Below are 25,398 nucleotides of genomic sequence, written 5' to 3' on the forward strand. Positions count from 1 at the left end.
ACCGACGTATCCACCGCTGCAGCGCCGTCGGTGTTCTGAAAGTAATTCTAGAAAACATGGTGGAAAGGTATGCTCCTGGGGGTGCTCTTCAAGTAGTATCTGCTGTGGAGAACGTAAAGTTTACCTGCTCCTTTTCTCCTGTCTTCAGTGAGCAGCCGTTACAGATTTTAGAAGGCCAGATTTTAGAGCCCAGACCGGTTGGACTCTATTTATTTATGTTGTCTTTAGACTGGGAGCGCCTTGTGTGTAGTGAATCCGTCTACCAACTCTATTCCCAAGTGTTTAGTACAGTGCTTGGCACTCGGTAAGGAATCAATAAGGACTATTGATTGAGTGACTGGTTTAATGTTGTTTCTATAGTCATATTATTTCCCCTTTCCTGCTTTGTCCACCATCAAACCCTCCTTCTCCCTATTTTTAGAATGTGAGCCCCTGAAGGTGCAGGAACTGTGACTACCTGTACCTTTAGAAGGAGCGTGGCCAAGTAGAAAAAGCATGGGCTTGGGGATTCTATTTATAAATACATTTATTTATAAATACTTGTAAATAAATTCTATTTATTCGCTATTGAGATGTTCAGTCCCCTCGATCCTATTTATTGCTACTGTTCTCGTCTGTCCGTCTCCCCTGATTAGACTGTAAACCCGTCAAAGGGCAGGGACCGTCTCTATCTGTTACCGACCTGTCCATTCCAAGCGCGTAGTCCAGTGCTCTGCACGTAGTAAGCGCTCAATAAATATTAGTGAGTGAATGAATGAATCGAAGGATCTGGATTCTGATGGCAGCTCTTCCACGTCCCTCCTGTGTGACCTCGGACATGTCACGTAAATTCTCTGTGCCTCAGCTCACCCGTCTGCAAAAGGGGGATGCGGTATCTCTTCTACTGAGGTTGTGAACCCCGGGTGGGACCCGATGATCTACCCCAGTGACTGAATGCAGTGCTTGGCATAAAGTACGTGCTTAACAAATACGCTGCTTCTTGTCATTACTTTTTCCCAGTGTTCAGAACGGTGTTCTGCTATCACAGTGCTATCACGATGACTACTGCTATTACTAGTTTGGCCGTGCAATCCATGCTTGGTCTTATCCCAGAGGGGAAATGTTTAGAACAAAAACGAGTATTCTGCTCTCTCTCTCTCCAAGTGCCCTGTGATATGGAAGTGTAGGTCTTCCAGACTGTAAGCCTGGTGTGCACAGGGATTGTCTCTCTCTATTGCTGAGTTGTACTTTCCCATCGCTTAGTACAGTGCTCTGCTCGCGGTATGCGCTTCATAAATATGATTGAATGAATGAAAGAATCGCTCTTGGCCCTTTGGAGTTATTCTCTTCATAGTTCACGCACACTGTCTGAACCATCAAGGTTTGGCGTGCCAAAAGAGAACCTGTGGTTAAAAGTGAGAGGAGGGGAATCGTAGTCACAGGAGTCAAGGCTGTAGTTCTTTCTGTTTTTGTTTTATGATATCTGTTATGTGATTCTTATGTGTCAGGCACTGTTTTAAGCGCTGGGGTAGATACAAGCTATTCAGGTTGGCCCCAGTCCCTGTCCCACACGGGGCTCACGGTCTTAATCCCCGTTTTTTCAGATGAGATAACTGGGGCCCGGAGAAGTGAAGTGATTTGCTCAAGGCCACCGAGGAGACAAGTGACAGAGCCAGGCTTAGAACTCGGGTCTTTCGGACCCCTAGGCCCGTGCTCTATCCGCTGGTAAGGGGGCGTGGAGACAGTACAGGGGAACTCGGGCAGAAGTGGAAGCTCAGAGGGAAAGATCTGAGCATGGAGATGTGGCAGGCTGCCTTTCTGGGGTCTCTCTGGGAATCCCCCTGCTGTCCCTTAAGGAAGCTGCCCTCTGCATTGGTTTCTGATAACTAACCAACACTCCAAATAATCTGATTAGCGGGTATCCGTGCCGGTGCTCAGCCCGGTGCTTGACACGTAGCATAGAGTTAATGAATACCATGATGATGACGATGTTACTGCAATTACCACAGTCAGTCGATCCTATTTACTGAGCACTTACTACACGCAGAGCACTGTACTAAGCACTTGGGAGAGTACAGTGCAGCAGAAGTAGCCCTCACGTTCCCTGCCCATAGTGAGCTTGCAGTCTAAGAAAAAAATAAGTAATGTATAGTAAATAATTTAAATATATATTGCTCTAGTATCTGCTGTGGTCGATAGCGGATGCTATGAGGGTGGAGGTGGGGCAAATATCCAATGTCCAAAGGTTACAGATCAAAGTGCAGAGGTGATGTGGAAGGGAGAGCGAGCCAGGGAAAAGAGGGCTTAATCAGGGAAGGCCTCTGGGAGAAGGTGTGACCTTAATAATGCTAGAAGCAGCGTGGCTCAGTGGAAAGAGCACGGGCTTTGGAGTCAGAGGTCATGAGTTCGAATCCCAGCTCTGCCACTTGTCAGCTGTGTGACTGTGGGCAAGTCACTTCACTTCTCGGGGCCTCAGTTCCCTCATCTGGAAAATGGGGATTAAGACTGTGAGCCCCACGTGGGACATCCTGATTCCCCTGTGTCTACCCCGGCGCTTAGAACAGTGCTCGGCACATAGTAAGCGCTTAACAGATACCAACATTACCAACACCACTACTATTATTATCACTACCTGTCTTATGCCGCCGAGTCGTTTCTGTCCCGTAGCGACACCGTTGACACGTCTCTCCCAGAACGCCCCGCTCTCCGTCCGCAATCGTTCTGGTAGTGGATCCAGAGAGTTTTCTTGGGCCAAATACGGAGGTGGCTTACCGTCGCCTCCTTCCATGCGGTAGACTTGAGTCTCCGCCCTCGACTCTCTCCCGTGCGGCTGCTGCCCGGCACAGGGGAGTTTTGACTCTAGCTGACCACTGCCCAAACAAGGAATGGAACGGGTAGGCCTCTGCTTAACTCTCCCTCCGGTAGCCGAGACTGGTAGGGTACTGGAAACTCTCCAGGTGCCACCCCGAGAGGAGTTACTATTACTACTAATAGTAACGATAATAATAATGACGATGAGACAGTAGGCACGGAGTCATTAGTGCAACCTGAAGAACGCGCCATAGACCGTGGGCTTTCTCCGATCTTCACAGCTCCAGAGTTCATCGAAGCATTAGAGAAGAGTTTCCCTTTGTCACGGTAATAATAAAATAATGGTGGTATTTCTTAAGCACCTACTACTTGTCGAGTACTGGGGTAGCTACAAGATAATGAGGTCTCCCTGGGGGCTCACAGTCTAAGTAGGAGAAAGAACGGGTTGTGAATTCCCATTTTTACAGATGAAGGTCCTCAGACGCAAAGAAGTTAAGTTCACAGAGCAGGCAAATGACGGAGCCGGGATTAGAACCCTGGTCCTCTGATTCTCGGCCCCCTGCTCTTTCCGATTATGTTGGTATCGGTTAAGCGCTTACTATGTGCAGAGCACCGTTCTAAGCGCTGGGGGAGATACAGGGTCATCAGGTTGTCCCATGTGGGGCTCACAGTCTTAACCCCCATTTTCCAGATGAGGTAACCGAGGCACAGAGAAGTTAAATGACTTGCCCCCAGTCGCCCAGCTGACAAGTGGCAGACCCTGGATTCGAACCCATGACCTCTGATTCCCAAGCCTGGGCTCTTTCCACTGAGCTACGCTGCTTCTCTAGGCCATGGGATGCAGATTTTTGCTTTGAGAACAAGGATTTGGAGAGGTTACGGCTAACGGAGGGCAAAGCGTCTAAGAGAAACAATGTGACGTAGAGTATGGTACGGTTTAGTGGATAGAGCAAGGGCCTGGGAGTCAGAAGGACCTGGTTTCTGATCCCAGCTCCATCACATATCTGCTCTGTGACCTTGGGCAAGTCATTTCATTTCTCTGGGCCTCACTTACCTCATCTGTAAAATGGGGGTTGAGATCCCCACATGTTAGGCAGGGAACGTGTCTACTAATACTGTTGTACTCTCCCAAGTGCTCAGTACAGTGCTCTGCACATAGTAAGCGCTCGATAAATACGATTGATTGAAAATGGACATCACTCTATGTGGAACGGGAAGCGTGGCGGAATTAAGAGAAGGAAGATGTGGTGTGAGCCCGTGGTTGGGTAGGGATCGTCTCTATTTGTTGCTAAATTGTACTTTCCAAGCGCTTAGTACAGCGCCCTGCACACGGTAAGCGCTTCATAAATACGATTGAATGAATGAATGGCCAGGAAGGGGAGGGAGTTGGCCTGTCTTGGAGGGTGAAAGGGAAAGGCGGAGGCCAGTGAGATCCTGGGTGGTGGGAGGTAAAGGAAGGCAGAGGAAAGTAAAGAAAAGAATTGTGTCTACCTACTCTATTAGATTATACTCACCCAAGCACTCAGCCCAGTGCTCTTCACATAGTAAGCGTTCAATCAAAACTATTAAGTGATGATGGATTGATGAATGCTACTTGGACAACCCATGGCTGCCACTGGGAGATTTCCACTGTGGTGGGTGGGGATAATTGCAGTGTGCCTGTTGTAGTTATTATTATTATTGTTATTCGCAATAATTCACAATAACAATAATAACAACAGTAATCACAATAATAATAATAACTACAAAAGGCACACTGCAATCATCACGATAATTCACAATAACAGTAATAATAGTATTTGTTAAGTGCTTACTGTGTGGCAGGCGCTGTTGTAAGTGCTGGGATGGATACAAGTTAATCAGGTTGGATGTAATCCCTGTCCCACAAGGGGCTCACAGTCTTATTCATTGAGCACTTACCGTTTGTAAAGCGCTGAACTAAGTTTTTAATAGATTACAATACAGCGGAGTTAGAAGACATACTCCCTGCCCACAGTGAATTTACAGGTTGGACGGGGAGACTGACCTTACAATGAATTTTAAATACGGACATAAGTGCTAGGAGGCTGAGGGTGGGGTGAATAGCAAGGGCCTAAAGGGTACAGATCCAGGTGCACAGTGGAATTTGTTAAGTATTTACTAAGTGCCAGGCACTGTACTAAGCACCGGGGTAGATTCGGTCCTGGCCTCACGTGGAGCTCACAAATTGAATCCCCATTTTACAGACAGGGGAAATGAGGCACAGAGAAGTGAAGTGACTTGCCCCAAATCCCACAGTGAACAGGTGGCAGAGCCGGGATTAGATCGCAGTCCTTCTGACAGCCAGGCCCGTGCCCTATCCATTAGACCACACTGTTTCTCTAGTCCTAGGGCAAAGTCTGTATGTGACTTTGCTTAGAGAGAACTCGCCCTTCTTAATACCTGATCTCAAGCAGTGCAAATCATCCTCCTTGAGGGGTTGTGCTCACCTGCGGAGCCTACTGTGGACCCCGCCAGAAGGGAAACTCATTGAATATAATAAAAGCTGAGCTCAATAGAAACCCCAGGGGAAATCAAGTGGGACTAAAGTTCCGGCTTCAAAGCCGAGGTGCACGGCGGCTTTCTCCTAAATGGAATCGATAGCCTAGCTGTATTCCTAGCGGCCCGAAATGGAGAAGGAAAGCAAGTCCCTTCTCTGAAATGCCCGGGGATTCTCGATCGATTAGAATGGAGTGATTGATCGGTGCTTCCTAAATGATATCCGTTTGGGCCCTCTGGGCTGCAGGGGTTCGCAACGTAATCGGCGTGGGAGTCTGGGAATCAACCTTCAGTAGTGGGATCTGAGGTGACACAGATGGGAATTGTTGGAGCCGTTGTGATTCCACACCGTTTCACTCCCGTTCCTCCTGACGGAACCCATCTCTGGGGAACGTTACGGAGAAATCTCAGCTGTCCCATAAGACCACCAGGCCTCGGGGACCGTTCTGTGTCCAGGGCCACTGTCCGACCGAGCCTAACGAGTGTTGAGAGGCTACTCTAGATCATCTAGGCTCTCTTCAAGATGGAGTGTCTCTCCTTGGCAGGTTGAGAAGTCCACAGAAAGAGCCATTTCTATGGGGCTGAGAGACGGGAACCAGTATGCAATATATTACCGTACTGGTTCAAGGTCTAGAGTGAGAATAGAAGGTCCACTAGTCATACTGGAGGAGGAGTTTAGCCCAGTGGAAAGAGCACAGGCCCGGGAGCCAGAGAACCCGGGTTCTAATTCCGGCTCCGTCACGTCCCTGCTGCGAGACCTTGGGCTAATCGCTTAACTTTTCTATGGCTCAGTTCCCTCATCTTTAAAATGGGGATTCGGTTCTTGTTCGCCCTCCTATTGAGACTTTGAGCCTTGGGTGGGACAGATACTAGGTCTTACCCGATTATTTTGTATCTTCCCCAGTGCTCAGAACAATGCTTAAAACAGTAGAATAATAATGAGAATATTCGGAATGCTTTCTACGTGTCAAGTAATAATAATAAAAAAGAATATTGGCTACCCGTTTGCCGCACTCCACAGTACCGGGCAGGAGACAAGCTGAAATCCAGACTGTCCTATACAAAACCAGATTCTCTGATGTAAATCCAGGTAATCTGGTATTAAAGACCAGCTGAGAAGCAGCGTGGCTTAGCAAACACTGCAATGATTATTAATTATTACTAGAGTACACCGCAAGCAAACTAAGTGCATCACTCAGGGTGGCCACTTTTCTGGTTTTATAATGAACAGTCTTTTTTTATGGTATTTGTTAAGTGCTTACTGTGTGCCAGGTGCTGTTTTAAGCACCGGGGTAGATACAAGATAATCGGGCCGGGCACAGTCCCTGCAGCACAGAAGGCTCACGGTCTTGATCCCCATTTCGCAGATGATATAACTGAGGCCCGGAGAAGTTCAGTGACTTGCCCAAAGCCACCCAGCAGACAAGTGGCAGAGTCAGAATTAGAACCCAGGTCCTTCTGACTCCCAGGCCTGAGCTCTCTCCGCTAGCCCTGCCATTACCTGCCCGGAGAGGGACTGAGTATCTATCCCAGGGCTTAGTACAGGGTTTGGAGCAAAGTAAGTGCTTAACAAATGCTACATTTATTATTATTTCTTATATATTATATGAGTGATGAAAAAGATGAGTGCTTACTCTTGCGGGGGAAGGGACAGATGCATTTTCACTCTTGCTTAAATAGCTAGAAGTTAGATGATGAGGAGCAACAAACTTTTTCTGTTAGGATTGAGCAAAAGGAAGCAATTTCTACTGTGCCCAGACTAGGATATGACTTGGTCTTTAAAATGAAACCGCCTTTTCTTTTTTTATCAAGTGCCTGATTTAGCCAGCAGTGGGGTTACATCTTAATCCGTACAGGTACCTTAGTGTTAGACTGTCCGGCCACAGAAATAGACAACGCATGTAGCGGGTGCCACGACCTCCTAATCCTGCCTCAGGATTCTCTTCCTTTAGTATGGCAGCATGAGACTCTCACACTAGATCATAAGCTCCTCGAGTGCAGGGATCGTGTCTACCAACTCTATTTTACTCTCCCAAATACCTCAGTTCAACGCTCTGCCTACACTGAGCCCTCAACCAATTCCGTTGACGAATCGAGCGATCGACTGATTTTTCAGTTTGGGGTTGGATCAAAGTAGCAGCAAGCCAGTATTTAAGAGCCATTTTTGCGGTTATGGAGCAGTTATAGTAGCCCTTCAGATGTAGACGTTCTTGGTTTCGAAGGGTTTCCAGGGACCCGATGTAGATTCATTTTTTAAATCCTGAACAAAGTCCTGTGGGCTGGTGGTGGTATTATCTCTAGGGTGAACGAAATGCCTCACAGGCAGATGGAACGATGAAGTTGGTTTTACAGCCCTCGGAGTTGGGGTGCTGAGAGGTTGTGAAGTCTACTGCAAATCCTCAAGAATGAGAAAGAGGATTTTCTGAGAAGAGTCGAGCTCCAGAGTAACACGACGGCCAGGATTTTCAGCTGGATTTTTCCTCCCGACAGAGAGACTTTGAAATTTACCTGATTCCAAGAACAGCATCCTCAAACTTTTTTTTAATGTTCTTCCTTAAGCACTCACTATGTGCCAGGCACTGTAATAAGCTTTGGGGGAGACGAGATAATCAGGTGGGACACGGTCCCTGTCCCACAAGGGGCTCACAGTCTTAATCCCCATTTTACAATTGAGGTAACTGAGGCGCAGAGAAGCTAAGTGACCTGCCCACGTTCACCCAGCGGACGAGTGGCGGAGCCGGGATTAGAACCCAGTTCCTCTGACTGGTCTTTTCGGTTCACCCTCCCAGCAGGTGTCGATCTGCCAAAGCGGTCGATGGAATTACGAAGGGAAATATCGTCGGTATCGGATCCGAGCTTGAAAGGTAAGCTTTCTCCTTAGGGAAGAACACAAAGAGACGGAGACTTGTCAGGGATTCGCCCCCTCGGACAGAAACCGGGCTCACACATCTTCCAAAGCTGCAGGCTTGTTAATCTAGAAGACGGTACAGATGGGCTTACTGAAGCTTTAGTCATTATAGTTAATTGGACGAATAGCCCTTTGAGCTGTCTATAAATGGTGTGTTCCCAGTGAGGTAATTAATAACGCCACTTCCTTTTGGGAGACATATCATTAGCCATTATTTCTTGAAACGTGACATTGATGTCTTTATTCAGAGAGGTAATTGCAGGTTTCTGCAAAGAGCCTTCGGTTTGTCCAACAATTCCCCACAAATGACATCATCTTTGAAAGGAAAAACCCACAAAATCTGTCATTTTGAATTCATAGTTTGGCTGTTTTCTCTCCTTGTGGTGAAAGTATCCTCTACGGAAAAATCAAGTGTTTCCATACAGGCACAAGCGAGCACCGAAGATATGATGGGTTTTTAATGCAGCTTGAACATAACCTTAAATCTAGGTAAGATAAAAAAACGAGTTTAATGTCTGCTTTATTTTTCTGGAAGTACTTAAACCCTTCCAGAATCTAATGCGAATGTATATAAACACGCAATCTGAAATTCTCTTCTTTAGTCACAGTAGTAGTCTGTCCCACTTGATTAGCTTGTATCTACCCCAGCGCTGAGTACAGTGCCCGGCACATAGAAAGTGCTTAATAAATGCGCTTGGCAAATACCTCTTTTAAAGAAATCTTTATTAAGCACCTATGGTGTGCAGAACACTGCTTCTTTAGTTAAAAAGGAGACGACTACAAGGACACAGGATTTTTCACTGTGCTGAACTTCTCAAATTCCTTGTTGTGGAGAGTAAATATAATAAGGAGAATTCACCATGATTTCAATCGAAACTATCTAGTTAAAATATGATTAGGAAATCCTTTTCATGCTGCTCGTTCCAAGGGGAAAGTCAGTAATTATCCATTTTCACTTCTTTCAGCGTGACCGTCATATAAAACGGAAATGAGAAACATATTCAGCGACCTGGTTTATTCTAAGTTCTACTTTCTTGCCTACCTTTTTGTGCAAGAGAAGTCCATTTCAAGGGGCGGGAATTGGGCAAGGCCATTTTTTGAAGATCCGAGAACGGTGGCAATAGGGTTAAATTAAGAACCAGATAAAATGTCTGAAGTTCCCTCCTGGAAATCCTACAAAAAAAATTTCGTTTTTTTCTGTCATCATCCACTAATATTCGTTGGAAGAAAATACAGCACTTTGGTTTCGTGTGACACTGGCCAACCAGGCAGAGACGTGAAGGGGAATGGAGGAAAGAGAAGGAGAAAGGGTTGAAAGCGGGGAGGGGGAGAGGAAGGAAGAGGGGAATACAGGGATTGAAGGATGATCTCAAAATACAGTGGTAATCAACTTTCCATTTTTAATAACACCTTGTACAAGTGTTTTCTCTATATGTTACTAAACGGAGCCATTTTTTTGGAAAAACAGATCTTCAGATTAACAAATGCAGACCTAGGATCTTAATAATGATAGTCGTGATATTTGTCAAGCACTTACTCTACGCCAGGCACTGTTCTAAGCGCTGGGGGCTACAGGCAAGCTGGATTGGACACAGTTCCCATTCCACATTGGGCATACAATCTTAGATCCCATTTTACAGATGAGGTAACTGAGGCGCAGAGGAGTGAAGCGACTTGCCCAAGGCCACACAGCAGACAAGTGGCAGAGCCGGGGTTAGAACCCAGATTCTTCCAACTCCCCGGCCCGTGCTCTTTCCACTAGGCCACACAGCTTCTCTGCTCTTCTAAGGTTCATTAAACTAAAAGCTTCCTGAGGAAGTGTTGCATGCTGTAGATGTCAGAAACGTTGTCATTCTCTTAAAGAGAATAAATAATATTAATAATGATGTTGGTATCTGTTAAGCGCTTACTATGTGCTGAGCACTGTTCTGATGATACAGGGTCATCGGGTTGTCCCACGTGAGGCTCACAGTTAATCCCCATTTTGCAGATGAGGGAACTGAGGCACAGAGAAGTGAAGTGACTCGCCCACAGTCACACAGCTGACAAGCGGCAGAGCCGGGAGTCGAACCCGTGACCTCTGACTCCGAAGCCCAGGCTCTTTCCCCTGAGCCACGCTGCTTCCCAACTTGCCCAAAGTCTTTCCCAAAGTCTATACAAATAGACTTCGTATATTCAAGGTATGTTGATACTGTTGAAGAGATGCAGACCGTGAGGTTTCCGGATTTGCGGTCGACAAACCTCACCCATGCCTTTCTGGAATGGGAACGTAAATTCAGACTGAAATATGACCCGACAGATGGGCTCTATCCTGCATGTATATAGAGAAGGGAGACGACTTTCGTAGTCTGTACTCTCGTCATCTAACCGATGACAATTACGGTATTTTGTTAAGCGCTTACTATGTGCCATGCACTGTACTAAACGCCGAGGTGGTTATGAGATGATCGGGTCGGACGCAGTCTCCGTCCCACACAGGGCTGACAGGCCATCCCCATTTTACAGATGAGGTAACTGAGGCTCTGAGAAGGGAAATGACTTGCCCAAAGTCACAGGTGCTCTGACTCCCAAGCCCGTGCTCTTTCCTCCAGGCCAAGCTGCTTCTCGTCTGGTCTGAATCAGGGGGTGACTTGATTGACGGTTATGAAGGCGGGCGACTTCCCGCCATCTACATGGACTCAGCCGGCATCGTCCTGGGGCAGGTTACGGAGCGTGTTATTCAATCCCCCGATTAGACCGTGAGCCCGTCAAAGGGCGGGGACTGTCTCTATCTGTGCCCGATTTGTCCATTCCAAGCGCTTAGTACAGTGCTGTGCACATAGTGAGCGCTCAATAAATACTACTGACTGTTTTGTTACTCTCCTTGCTGAACTGTACAACTGTGCTTACGGCAGGCTGCTTTATCCCAGCCCCAGAAGCCAGTCATCCCAAGAAGTATGGTTTCTCGGTTTCCAGCGAGTCCCTTCCTGAAGAGACTGTAAGCCTACTAATTCCGTTGTATTGTGCACAGGGTAAGAGCTTAATAAATACAAGTGACTGATTAGTTGACGGAGCTGGTCGTATTGGGCTTTTGGGCTATGGCTGCACATCCGATTTCCCCTCCCTTCCGAGCGTCGGACGGGCCGAGAGACCTGAGTGCCTAGGGTGGGCTGGGAGGAGGAACGAGACTGTTGAGCTTGACACACATTGCTCTTCTCCGCACTCCTGATCGTATTTATTGATGATACTGTTGGTATTTGTTAAGCGCTTACTATGTGCAGAGCACTGTTCTAAGCGCTGGGGTAGGTACAGGGTCATCAGGTTGTCCCACGGGAGGCTCCCAGTTAATCCCCATTTTACAGATGAGGTCACTGAGGCCCAGTGAAGTGACTCGCCCACAGTCACACAGCTGCCAAGCGGCAGAGCCGGGAGTCGAACCCATGACCTCTGACTCCGAAGCCCAGGCTCCTTCCCCTGAGCCACGCTGCTTCTCCCTACTGGGTGCAGAATACTGTACTGAGTGTTTAAGAGTACATTCATTCAGTTGTATTCATTGAGCCCTTACCGTGTACAAAGCGCAGCGCGGCTCAGTGGAAAGAGCCCAGGCTTGGGAGTCAGAGGTCATGGGTTCGAATCCCGGCTCCGCCACTTGGCAGCTGTGTGACTGTGGGCAAGTCGCTTCACTTCTCTGGGCCTCAGCGACCTCATCTGTCAAATGGGGATTAACTGGGAGCCTCACGTGGGACAACCTGACTAACCTGTATCTCCCCCGGCGCTTAGAGCAGTGCTCTGCACACAGTAAGCGCTTAAATACCAACATTATTATTACCTCGTCTGTAAAATGGGGATGAAGACTGAGAGCCCCATGTGGGACAGGAACCGTGTCCAACCTGATTTGCTTATATCCCACCCAGCCGCTCAGTACGGAGCCTGGCACACAGCAAGTGCTTAACAAATACAATAATAATGAAAATACTGATAATATAATTATTATTAGGCACTTGGGAGAATACAATATAACAATAAACAGACACATTCCCCGTGCACAATGAGCTTCCCTGGGTCATTCATTGGGCGCAGAACACTATGATAGATGCTTAAAAGTACGATAGAGGTAGACCCCCAGAAGGAGTTTACAGTCTAAGGGGGAGATGGATATAAAGTAATTTACAATTAAAAAGAAGAAGTATTCAGGTAGGAGAGTACAAAAATCATACTAAAAATGATAATGGAGTGCATTAAGTGCTTGCCACCTATCAAGCACTGGGCTAAATTCTGTGCGTAGATGCAAGATAATCAAGCCGAACACACAGTCCGTTTCACACAAGGCTCATGGTTTAAGAGGAAGAGAGAGCGGTGTTTTATCTCCATTTTACAGTGGGGTGGGGGGGGGAAACGGAGGAACAGAGAAGGTAAGTAACTGGTGCGAGGTCACACAGCGACCAAGTAGGGAAGATGAGACTAGAATCCTGTTCTCAGTTCCATGCTCTTCCCACTAGGGCACACTCCCACCCCACATACAAAAGTGAAACGAGAGGTTGGAAGTGCCCCAAATGCTCAGGTGTTGCAAAAAGGCAGAGATGCTAGGAGGGGTGAGTGAGAGGAGGAGGAGGAAAAACAACGAGGGAAAGCCTCCTGAGTCGGACAGCTCAGTCAGGAGGTCACCAGACTTTTAATCTGAGGGGCCTGTCCCTGTTTGGGGGAAGAGCTTTTGAGAAGCAGTGTGGCTTTTAACGGATTCTATTTCCGGCTCCGCCGCTTCGCTGTGTGATCTCGAGCAAGTCGCTTCACTTCTCGGTGTCTCAGTTCCCTCGTCTGTAAAATGGGGGTTAAGACTGTGAGCCCCACGTGGGACAGGGACTGGATCTAACCCGATTATTTTGGATATACCCCGGTGCTTACATTATTATTATTATTATTAAGTGCCTAGTCATAGAGACTCCTTAGATATACTTTCTCCAGAACGTCCTGTCCTCCGCCACGATCCGCGACCTAATGGTTCTTCCGTTATCGTTGTTACGGTGTCTATCCATCTAGCTGCCAGTCTGACTATTCCGTGTTTTCCTGGGACTTTTCCTAGCATTAGTGTCTTCTCCAGAGAATCAGTCCTCCTGATGATGTGTCCGAAATACGCTAATCTAAGTCGAGTCATTTGGCCTTCCAAAGACCACTTCGGTTTCATCTGCTCCAAAATCCATCCGTTTCTTTTTCGGGCAGACGATGGTATTCACCGGAGCCTTCTCCAACACCACATTTCAGAAAGGATCGACGTTCTTTCTCTCCCGTCTTTTCACTGTCCAGCTTTCAGATCGCTACATTGCCACTGGAAACACCACAGAGTTGACGATCTGTATTTCTGTGGCAATTATTACATCAGCGCATTTCATAGACCAGTGCATTTCACAGCCCGGCACGTAGTAAGAATAATAATGTTGGTGTTGGTTAAGCGCTTACTATGTGCAGAGCACTGTTCTAAGCGCTGGGGTAGACACAGCGGCATCAGGTTGTCCCACGTGGGACTCACAGTCTTAATCCCCATTTTACAGACGAGGTAACCGAGGCACAGAGAAGTTAAGTCACACAGCTGACCCGTGGCAGAGCCGGGATTCGAACCCATGACCCCAAAGCCCGTGCTCTTTCCACTGAGCCATAAATACCAAAAAAACTCCAAGTAGCATTAAAAACGAAAACCAACCTGTCCCGACGGTCAGCTCCGTGAGAGGTTTAGCTGAAGAGGAAGCCCTAGTGCGATCCTAGGCAAACATCTGACCTTCGGTTTCACGTGTTTCGGCCACTTTCCGCAACCTAAGCCATGTTAGAAAATGCCTACGGAATGGCATTAACAGAGCCGGATTTGCCTTTTGTCCTCACAAAGGAGGGGCGGGGGGGGGGGGGGGGCATGTGTTTTTTGTTAAACAGGTCTAATCGGGAATGAATTTAAGTTAAAGAAAATATGGCTCAAATTTTTGAGGCTAACTCGCTGAAAGAAAATGTCTCTCTTTTAAACATTAATTTGAAATGAGTTTGCTAATGTGTCAGTGATGTTCATATTGCTATAGAATGACTCAGAATGTTGAGAAATGCATATTTGTTTTCCAGCCCAAGGATACAGATTCTGGGTATTAAGCATATTAGCGCATTTTAGATTTGGAATTCGGATCCCATTAGAGGAGGTCTGTGACCTTAGGATTTTAACGCGTAACGATTTAAGGATAAATCGTGTGTCTTCACTCGAATGGCTTATAATAATAATGGTGTCAAGCGATTACTATGTGCAAAGCACTGTTCTAAGCGCTGGGGGGATACAGGGTGATCAGATTGTCCCACGTGGGGCTCACGGTTTTAATCCCCATTTTGCAGATGAGGTCACTGAGGCCCAGAGAAGTGAAGTGACTCGCCCAAAGTCACACAGCTAGCAGGCGGCAGAGCCGGGATTCGAACCCATGATCTCTGACTCCCAAGCCCGGGCTCTTTCCACTGAGCCACGCTGCCTCTCTCCCAGACTTGAGCATGCAGTGCATTACACCGGGAAGGTGATCAATAAATGCCATCACTATTGATAAAGTGGAGCAGGGGAGCAGAGCTGATGTGTTCTTCTTCGGATTGCACCCAAATTTTCATTTGTTTTCTTCAAATGTTTTGGTAAATCGATTTTAATAATAATAATGTTGGTATTTGTTAAGCGCTTACTATGTGCCGAGCACTGTTCTAAGCGCCGGGGTAGTCACAGGGGAATCAGGTTGTCCCACGTGGGGCTCACGGTCTTAATCCTCATTTTCCAGATGAGGTAACTGAGGCACCGAGAAGTGAAGTGACTTGCCCAAAGTCACCCAGCTGACAAGCGGCCGAGCCGGGATTCGAACCCATGACCCCCGACTCCAAAGCCCGGGCTCTTTCCACTGAGCCAGGCGTATCTTGCCCAGGGCAGAGAAACGAGTCCTACATTCTAACATGGATGCTGAATGCCTCATTATCCACATGAATGAAAAATTTGCCTCGACTGAAGAAGTCATATAATTCTGTTAACTCCCACAGTGAATGAAGTTATTTTATTTTCTGTGCAATGGTGAGAAAAGCAGCAATTTTGGGTTCCCGTAGGAATATACCAGATTGCCATTCCTAAACCACTAGCGCTTAAGAAATGTCAAGACAACACCACAAGAGTCGACATCTAGGAGAGCTTAAGAGAAAATAGAGAGGAGCTTTGGAAGAAATTTCCCCAGCCTGCTATTCGCAAAGAGATATTCAATCAATTCGTCGTATTTTTTGGGCGCTTACCGTGTGCGGGGCACTGTGTACTAAATGCTTGGGGAGAGTAGAACATATCAGTATAACTGAGGCTACCATTTAGACGGGGAGACTGACGTTAATATAAATAAAGAAATTACAGATATATACACAAGTCTGTGGGACTGGGGTTGGGGGTGGTGAGTTCATGCATTCATTCAATAGTATTTACTGAGCGCTTACTATGTGCAGAGCACCGTACTAAGCGCTTGGAATGGACAAATCGGTAACAGAGACGGTCCCTGCCCCTTGACGGGCTTCCGGTCTGAGTAAAAGGAGCAAGTCAGGGTGACGCAGGAGGAGTGGGAGGAGAGGGTAAGAAGGCTTAGGGAGGGAAGGCCCTTTGGAGGAAATGTGCCTTCAGTAAGACTTTGAAGCTGGGGCGAATAATTGAGCTTCCAAGAACTTGGAATTTAGGAATTTTATATCGTAGGCTACCCCCAGGCTCACAGCCGATCAGTGGTATTTACTGAGAGCTTGCCGTGTGTAGAGCACACACGGAGTATTGTACACCTGGGAAATTATTAATAGTCATAATAATTGTGGTAATCGTTAAGCACGTACTATGCGCTAGGCACTATATGAAGTGCTGGGGTAGACACAAGATAATCGGGTCATCCACAGTCGCTGTCCCACGTGGGGCTCACGGCCTTTTACTGACGAGGTAACTGAGGCCCAGAGAAGTGAAGTGATTTGCCCGACGTCACACAGCGGGCACGTGGCGGGGGCAGGAGTAGAACCCAGGTCCTCCGACTCCCAAGGACACGTCCTTTCCACTAGGCCACACTGCTGCTCAAGGAGGTACGCGACAATAGAGTTGAGAGATAGGATTCCTGCCCTGAGAGGAGTGAGGCCTAGTTGGGGGGGGGAAGCTAACGTTTGTGGAAACCTGATGGAAAGCGAAGCGGAGAGGAGAGAGTATTAAAGTCTCACCGGGAAGTATTTACGCATAGCTAAAGCTGCCAAGGAGCTATTTTAAAGAAGCAGCACAGCTTAGTGGATGCACCACAGGCCGGGAAGTTAGGAGGACCTGGACTCTAATCCCGGCTCTGCCACCTTGGATAAGTCACTTCACTTTTCCGTGCCTCAGTTCCTTCATCTGTACGACGGGGATTAAATCTGCGAGCCCCCTGTGGGACGGGGACTGTGTCCGACCTGATCAACTTGAATCTATCCCAGCGCTTAGTACGGTGTCTGGCGAAGTAGTAAACGCCGAACGGATGCCGTAAAAATTGCATCCCCTCGTGTCCGTCTCCAAAGTCGAAAGATACGAAAATGCTGAAATTCAGGACGTACCTCGTACCTTGCAGTGCCCGGGAGAGCTGTCTCCCCCGAATCTCATCCACACAAAACTATAATGGCCGTGTGAAGTTTCTGGGGACGTGTCTTACTTTTCCTCTCTTGCCTTGTTGGACCGATAAAATCAGAAACTTTCAACCCTTTGGGTTTTCAAGGAAGAGGGAAAAAGACCAAATTTAGAGGGGGCCGAGGCTCTCTCGGGCTAGTGAACTTGAACCAAGTGACTGTAGGCTGCTCCGACAAAAGCTCCATTGTGCCGTTGATTAATCAAACACACTGAGCCGGGTCAATCTTTAAACAAGATGAATGGGCCGGATTTTTAAAAAGTAAAATAATTCACTAGAATTCGGTTGCTTTCTCTTTAATTAGTTTGACGAGCACCAAGTTTGAGGACTTGTCAAGTCCTCGGGCCGGACTCTGTGATGTTGACCTAGAGAATGAGGGATATTGGGGGCACTGGGACACGGCGGCGAAATTAGCTGAATGAGAGACCGTTGCCGTTGAAGCCTTTTCTCCAGATGAAAAGAATCATTACCACAATGATACTTCTAATTATACCGTCATTAGGAGATTGCTGCAGCTTGCTATGGTCCATGGAGCTCTGTTCTTAAATCACATGATCCCCAAACCGGGGAGGGCTTGCAACCAGCGGGAGGCATTTAACTCTTTCCCCGGGCAATGCATCTTTAGTCGTCGAAAAAGAATCCCGGCCTTTACTTTCGTGGTCTCATTCTGAAGTCGGTTATTTTCAAATGCGCTCCAGACCGGAAGCTCGGCTGTAGACCGGAAGCTCACCGGGGGAGGGAATGCGTCTGCTTGTTGTTATATTGCAATAATAATAATGATGATGTTGGTATTTGTTAGCGCTTACTATGCGCAGAGCACCGTTCTAAGCGCCGGGGGAGATACCGGGTGGTCAGCTTGTCCCACAGGAGGCTCACAGTCTTAATCCCCATTTTCCAGATGAGGGAACTGAGGCACGGAGAAGTGAAGTGACTTGCCCAGCGTCACGCAGCGGACAAGCAGCGGTGCCGGCATTCAAACCCATGACCTCTGACTCTCCAGCCCAGGCTCTTTCCGCTGCTTCTCTCCCAAGCGTTTAATATAGTGTCGTGCACACGGTAAGCACTCAAGCAGTACGATTGAATGCGTGAATGAAATGCACGTAAAATGGGTCAGTAATAAAATGACGTGGAATGGATGACCCGAACCAAGCTAACGTATTTGGTTATTTTGACTTAGTATTCAGAGTTCAGTGTTTTTATTACTCAGCTCCTCAGAGTTTTTTTGCAGTTATAGCATTCGTTGAGAAGCAGCGTGGCTTAGTGGAAGGAGCAAGGGTTTGGGAGTCAGAGGACGTGGGTTCTAATCCCAGACCTTGCCTGCTGTGTGACCTTGGGCAAGCCGCTTAAATTCTCTGTGCCTCAGTTACCTCATATGTAAACTGGGGATTAAAAATAATAATGTGCAGAGCACTGTTCTAAGCGCTGGAGTAGACACAGGGGAATCAGGTCGTCCCCCGTGGGGCTCACAGTCTTAATCCCCATTTTACAGATGAGGGAACCGAGGCCCAGGGAAGTGAAGTGACTCGCCCACAGTCACACAGCTGACAAGTGGCCGAGCCGGGATTCGAACCCATGACCTCTGACTCCAAAGCCCGGGCTCTTTCCACTGAGCCACGCTGCTTCTCCATAATGTTGGTATTTGTTAAGCGCTTACTATGTGCAGAGCACTGTTCTAAGCGCTGGGGTAGATACAGGGTAATCGGGTTGTCCCACGCGAGGCTCACGGTTAATCCCCGTTTTACAGATGAGGGAACCAGAGAAGTTAAGTGACTTGCCCACAGTCACACAGCTGACAAGGGGCAGAGCGGGGATTCGAACTCAGGACCTCTGACTCCCAGGCCCGGGCTCTTCCCACTGAGCCACGCTTCCCTGGATTAAGACTGTGAGCCCCACGTGGGCCAGCCTGATTACCTCGTATCTATCCCAGTGCACAGAACAGTGCTTGGCACACAAAGCACTTAAACGCCGTAATTGTTACTGTTATTATCGACCACGTATTCTGCACTGTGCTAAGCACTGGGTGAATATGTAATAAGCAGGTGAGACCCAGTCCTTGTTTCAGAGGGCGGCTCCCGTTCCAGGTCGGAAAAGAGCAATACGAGGGCCGTAGGGAATACGGCGATAAATCGTAGACGACGCGTTAAGGTGGGAACATTTAAAAATTCAAGAATCGGTGACTTTAAGCAGAGATGGATGATAAACTATGGCCGTATCCCAAAATTCTAACGGTTCTAAGAGAGGTTTCTGTCTCCAGGCACCATCGGGGGTTGGATTTGTGGTTCTTCTGGAAAGCCTGGGCAGAGGGAAGCTACCCAGCAGTCATTCAAATCCCTCCGGACTATAAACTTCCTGTGGGCAAAGGGGGTAAGTACTCAATAAATATCATCCATCGATGGATCGATGACCGATCAGACCTTGTATCTTGCGTGCGTGGTCTTCGTATCGCCGATTTCTTTGACCGTGTTATGAAGACACGGAGAAGCAGCTCGACTCAGTGGATAAACACGGGCCTGGGAGTCAGAAGGTTCTAATCCCGGCTCTGCCGCTTGTCTGCTCTGTGACTGTGACTGCAACTTCTCTAATAATAATTGTGGTATTTGTTAAGCACTTACTCTGCGCCAGGCACTGTACTGAGTGCTGGGATAGATACAAGATAATGGAGTGGGATACAGTCCCTGACCCACATAGGGCTCACAGTCTCAACCCCCATTTTACAAATGAGGTAACTGAAACCCAGAGAAGTGAAGCGACTTGCCCAGGTCACACAGCAGACAAGTGGCGGAGCTGGGATTGGAACCCAGGTCCTTCTGACTTCCAGGCCCGTGCTCTGTCCACTAGGCCCAATTAATTCCCCTCTAAAATGGAGATTAAGACTTTGAGCTCCATGCGGGGCGGGCGCTGGACTGTGTCCAACCTGATGAGCTTGTAACTACTCCAGTGCTTAGTACGGTGCTTAGCGCATCGGAAACACTTAACAGATAGCCTTTAAAAAAACAGCTAAACCACAATAAAAAACTGTGTACCTCGGATGTCTTCGATCCTGTATCTGAGATCCCTCCGTCTTTGGATCTCAGATCGCTTCGTACATCTTGTCTTGGGGATCCTTAGGTCTGAGATGCTTTAGCTCTACCAATTCTGGTACAGTGTATTTTCCCAAGCGCTTAGTACAGTTCCCTGCACCCAGTAAGTGCTTAGTAAATATTATCGATTGAGGGATTGATCTCACATCCTTACACCTTGTGACTCAGATTCCTTAGACCTTGTATCAAGGTCTTTGTTTTACAGATCCCTTCGTGGCTCGGTGGAACGAGAGCCCCAGCTTGGGAGTCCGAGGTCATGGGTTCGAATCCCAGCTCTGCCGCTTGTCAGCTGGGTGACTTTGGGCGAGTCACTTCACTTCTCTGGGCCTCAGTTTCCTCATCTGTAAAATGGGGATTCACTGTGAGCCTCACGTGGGACGACCTGATGAACCTGTATCTACCCCAGCGCTTAGAACGGTGCTACGCACATAGTAAGCGCTTAACAAATACCAACATTATTATTAACGTTATTATCTCAGATCTCTTGGACTCTTCTCTAAGAATGAGTAAAAACAAGAGTGTGCCCCTCAACTCTAGATTTCTTAGGTAGTCGTCAGGTAGTAAGGATTGCGTCGTGCCTGCCGGGGGCACCCGTATGGCCTCAGTTTTGCCGGATTTCTCTGATCCAGAGCCCCAGAGTTTTGGCACACACAATTTCCCAAGTCGAGTCCGGGGAAAACCTAGCAATGCAGAGCTCACAGAAGCCCTGTGGTGGAACACCTTCTCAGACGCCGCGTAGTCATAAAGATCTGCTTATTGTCTGAGGTTGGAAACGTTTGGACGGTGGGAATTAACTTATCTTTAAAGATGATCTAGGGTTTGTTTTGTTTTTTCCCCGGCAACATAATTGCTTTCCTGACCGGTGGGTGCGACGACTTTAAAATATCATTTGATGATGACAGTTTTCAGTGGGAGCAAAGCAAATCCAATTCACACACTTGAAAAGCTCGTGTTCCTTTGTTCTGAGGCAGACTATCTTTGAGCTTTTTATTTTCAGTCGCTTACGTAGATATTCTATGGGTATGTAGGCATAAGCTACATATGATGATGATACATCTGATATAGATTCAGTTGTCGTCCTCTGGACCTCTGCCAAGTGCTTTGATTGTCCCACCGGTGACTTCCAGAGTGTGACTGACCGTCGACGGATTGATGGGTAGGAGGGTTGGCTTTGGGAAAGACGGGAGCTGGGCCCAGAAGGAAAAGGGGAGAGAAGGCGGTGAGGTAAAGGAGGAAGGAGCTGAGGAGGTAGGTGGCCAGCTTCTGAGATTTCCCATACATCAGAAAAAGGCGGCTGAGAGATTAATGGAGGTGGTGCGGGGGGAGAGGGGGTCTAGGGTGAGTTGAGTCTTTTGGAGACCCTAAAGGCACTCGGTTGCTTTATGCCCAGCAGCACGCGTAGGTGTCCGTCGTAGTTTTCTGTTTCCTCTACCTGTAATTCCTCTACCTGTAAGAGAAGCAGCGTGGCGCAGTGGAAAGAGCACGGGCTTTGGAGTCGGGGCTCGTGAGTTCGAATCCCAGCTCTGCCACTTGTCAGCTGTGTGACTGTGGGCAAGTCACTTCACTTCTCTGTGCCTCAGTTCCCTCATCTGTAAAATGGGGATGAAGACCGTGAGCCCCACGTGGGACAACCCGATTCCCCTGTGTCTACCCCAGCGCTTAGAACAGTGCTCGGCACATAGTAAGCGCTTAACAAATACCAACATTATTAATTTATTTTACTGCCTTTCCCCACCACTAGATTAGAAGCTCCTCGAGGGCAAGGATTGTGCCTACCGATTCTGTTGTGTTGTACCCACCCAGGCGCTTAGTAATAATAATGATGGTGGTATTTGTTAAGCGCTTACTACGTGCAGAGCACCGTTCTAAGCGCTGGGGGGGATGCAGGGTGATCAGATCGGCCCACGTGGGGCTCACAGTTTTAATCCCCATTTTCCAGATGAGGTCACTGAGGCCCAGAGAAGTGAAGTGACTCGCCCACAGTCCCACAGCCGACAAGCGGCCGAGCCGGGAGTCGAACCCATGACCTCTGACTCCGAAGCCCGGGCTCTTTCCACTGAGCCACGCTGCTTAGTAGAGGACAAAGCGCTTGAAAGATACCACTGATAGATTGGTTAAGTGCAGAGAGAGCAGGGAAGTGATGGGGAGTTAAGAAGGAGAAACGACGAGAAGCAGCGCGGCTCAGTGGAAAGAGCCCGGGCTTGGGAGTCAGGGGTCATGGGTTCGAATCCCGGCTCTGCCGCTCGTCAGCTGTGTGACTGTGGGCGAGTCACTTCACTTCTCTGGGCCTCGTTCACCTCATCTGGAAAATGGGGATTGAGGCTGTGAGCCTCCCGAGGGACAACCTGATGACCCTGTATCTACCCCAGCGCTTAGAACAGAGCTCTGCACATAGTAAGCGCTTAACAAATACCAACATTACTATTTTTATTACTATTGTGCACAGTACGCGCTCAATAAAATACTGCTGATCGATCGATTGGTTGACGGGTTGCTGGTAGTGGCGGGACGGGAGAATGAGAAGAGCTGGCGAGAGTGGACAGGCACGTGGAATTACTGCTGAGGGAGGAAAATCGATTTTCAAAGAAGGGAGAGTTTCCTCGGTCAGGAAGGAAGCTCTGTGCTGTATTTCTAGCCCGGGGCCGATATTCTGCATTTTCCCGGGGTCTGGCTGCCTCTTCCTCCACTGTCCCATCTCGTAAATCAATCAATCAATGAATGGGTGCTATCTATTGAGTGCCTACTGTGTGCAGAGCGTTGTACTAAGCACTTGGGCTAGTCCACTACAACAGAGTTAGGCACGATCCCCGCCCACAAGATGCTTACAGTCTAAGGCGTTCGTGTGAGCTCGCTGTGGGCAGGGAATGTGTCCGTGTGTTGTTATAGCGTGCTCTCCCACGCGCTTAGTACAGTGCTTTGCACCCAGTAAGCACTCAATAGACACAATTGATTCCGCAGCGTGGCTCAGTGGAAAGAGCCTGGGCTTCGGAGTCTGAGGTCATGAGTTCGACTCCCGGCTCTGCCGCTTGTCAGCTGTGTGACTGAGGGCGAGTCACTTCGCTTCTCTGTGCCTCAGTTACCTCATCTGTAAAATGGCGATTAACGGCGAGCCTCACGTGGGACGACCTGATTCCCCTGTATCTCCCCCAGCGCTTAGAACCTAGGAAGCGCTTAACAAATACCAACATTATTATTATTGATTGGGCTGGCAGGATTAACCGAACACCAGTCCTGAAAACCTGAGCTCGGACCAGGTCGGGGCGGAACGATTATAGCGGCAGAGATCGAGTTGGAGAGGAACATTCGGCGTGCTGGAAAAGCGGCAGATGTATTTAAAATACCACTGGAATAGTCACAGTTTTCTGTCAGCTCGTCGTCATTGGCCTAGTTTTACAAGCTAGCCCCGATTTTTCACTTTGGACTACGGAACAAGTGGAGAGAGTTGGTAGCAAGAGCGATGTCAGATGCTTACCTCCGGCAAATCAAAGTCAACAACAATCGTCTGATCGGTTTTTCTGACCTCGTGAAAATTACATTACGTTGCTGCTACTTTTAATTAAATTGAATTGCCTTCGGTGTCTCATCTCTCTAAATTTCAAGTTGATTTTGGAGCTGTTTGAAGAGATTCTCTGTTCAAATACGAGGCGGGGAGTTGCGTTCGGCCCACGGTTGTCCCGAGGAGGGTTTCCAGTTGAAACCATTTCCGAAAAGGACTCTGAAATTTACTTTCAGGATAATTAGAGCCCTGAATGTGTATGGTGACTCCCTGAAAACTCTATCTGGAGCTCCTGTGCAATACAAGTTAATTAACTGGATTTAGATATTTGCAAGATGATATATTTAATGGGATTACTGCTCATATAATGTTCTCAGTAACTGATTTGCAATCTAAGCTCAGAGAACAGAATACCGAATTTCCAGCTCTTTGAGAGTTAATGTTGTGTTAAGGAAAAGTACAATTTGAACCTCATTGTTCATGAATAGCGGAGTTATTCGGGTGAAATGGAGCCCGTCCCTACAAGGGCCGAATCAGGCAGATGCACGGGTTAGAGAGGGCTGAGCATCGCATTCCAGTCACGGCTCCAGGTACCGATCTCCCCACACCTGAACTCCTGACAAGTTCAAGGCAATTGTGTGTCTCATCAAAATATAATGGCCCATTATTCCCAGCATTAGAGGCTTGGCCATGATGGTCTTAAAGGAAAATACCCACGTTTTAGTTTGTCTGGAATGAAAACGCAATCAGGGATCGCCACTCCACATGCCTCTGGCAGTCCTTGGGAAGATTTATTGTTCCATATCTGCTCTTCAGAATGTCCACTCCAAAGATCAAATGATGCAGAGTAGGAAGCTAAGCGATAACTAGGGGAAAATATCATCGCGTACAAATCGTCAGCAATGCAAAAAAAATTACATTTTGGCAGCATTTTCTTTTTTTTGAAGCAAACACATGAATTTAAGGCTCCCAAATTTTCAAGTTTCATTCCTAGAATGTGAAGTCTATCTCTGGTGGGTATAATGTAATATATACATATTTTAATCAGGGAATCCCTTCTAAAAATAGACTTTAAACAAAGTATTGAAATGTAGTACCTATATGGATAGTAGCACGGTCCAATAGCTATTAAGATGATTTATTATATTCATTCTTGAAAAATGCTTCTTCTTTTTCATATTTTAAAATAGCTTAGAGAATAAAGTGGTTATTTGTATCAAACTTGCCCAGATCTTTAAAAATCCTATAAATTATAACCCCATCTAAAAGATTAAGTTTAGAGGATCATCGTTCTGAAGCTTAAACGCCATCAAGTGAAAAGATGACTTAAAAGGAACCTGTACTCTCTAATGCACCTCATGGCAGCTCTATGTCTTCATCTACGCAAAAATCCTCTTCATTATGAAATAGCCAAAGTGAAAAGTCCACAGGAGATGAAGTGAAATGTAGTTCATATAGGAACTCGGAGAGAGAGGGGTCGGGGAGAGGGAGAAGGGAAAGGGGAAAAGGAGGGGAAAGAGAAGACAAGGACAAAAAAGAGAAGGAGCCAAAGGGGGGAAAGAGAGGTAATAAAGGACAAGAGAAGAGGATGAAACAAAGAGAAAGGGAAAAGTGGAGAGCATTCATTCAATAGTATTTATTGAGTGCTTACTATGTGCAGAGCACTGTACTAAGCGCTTGGAATGTACAATTGGGCAACAGATAGAGACAATCCCTGCCCAATGACGGGCTCACCGTCTAATCGGGGGAGAGAGAGGGACAAAAACAAGACAACGTAATCACGATAAATAGAATCAAGGGGGATGTACACCTCATTAACAAAATAAATAGGGTAATAAAAATATATCCAAATGAGCACAGTGCTGAGGGGAGGGGAAGGGAGAGGGGGAGGAGGAGAGGGAAAGGGGGCTTAGCTGAGGGGAGGTGAAGGGGGGAGGGGGGAAAAAACCCGTCATGGAAGCACTGCAGTACCAGGCC

General features: G+C 47.5%; 1 long non-coding RNA gene across 1 annotated transcript; it reads left to right on the forward strand.

Annotated features, from left to right (window-relative positions):
* Positions 1 to 17,860: 17,860 nt before the first annotated feature.
* LOC114817206 lies at positions 17,861 to 23,491 on the forward strand. Its single transcript, XR_003765044.2, has 3 exons — positions 17,861 to 17,901; positions 19,100 to 19,209; positions 23,138 to 23,491. It is a non-coding gene; the product is annotated as an uncharacterized LOC114817206 (long non-coding RNA).
* Positions 23,492 to 25,398: the final 1,907 nt, after the last annotated feature.

The sequence above is a fragment of the Ornithorhynchus anatinus genome, chromosome 16, assembly GCF_004115215.2.
Source record: "Ornithorhynchus anatinus isolate Pmale09 chromosome 16, mOrnAna1.pri.v4, whole genome shotgun sequence".
NCBI lineage: Eukaryota > Metazoa > Chordata > Mammalia > Monotremata > Ornithorhynchidae > Ornithorhynchus > Ornithorhynchus anatinus.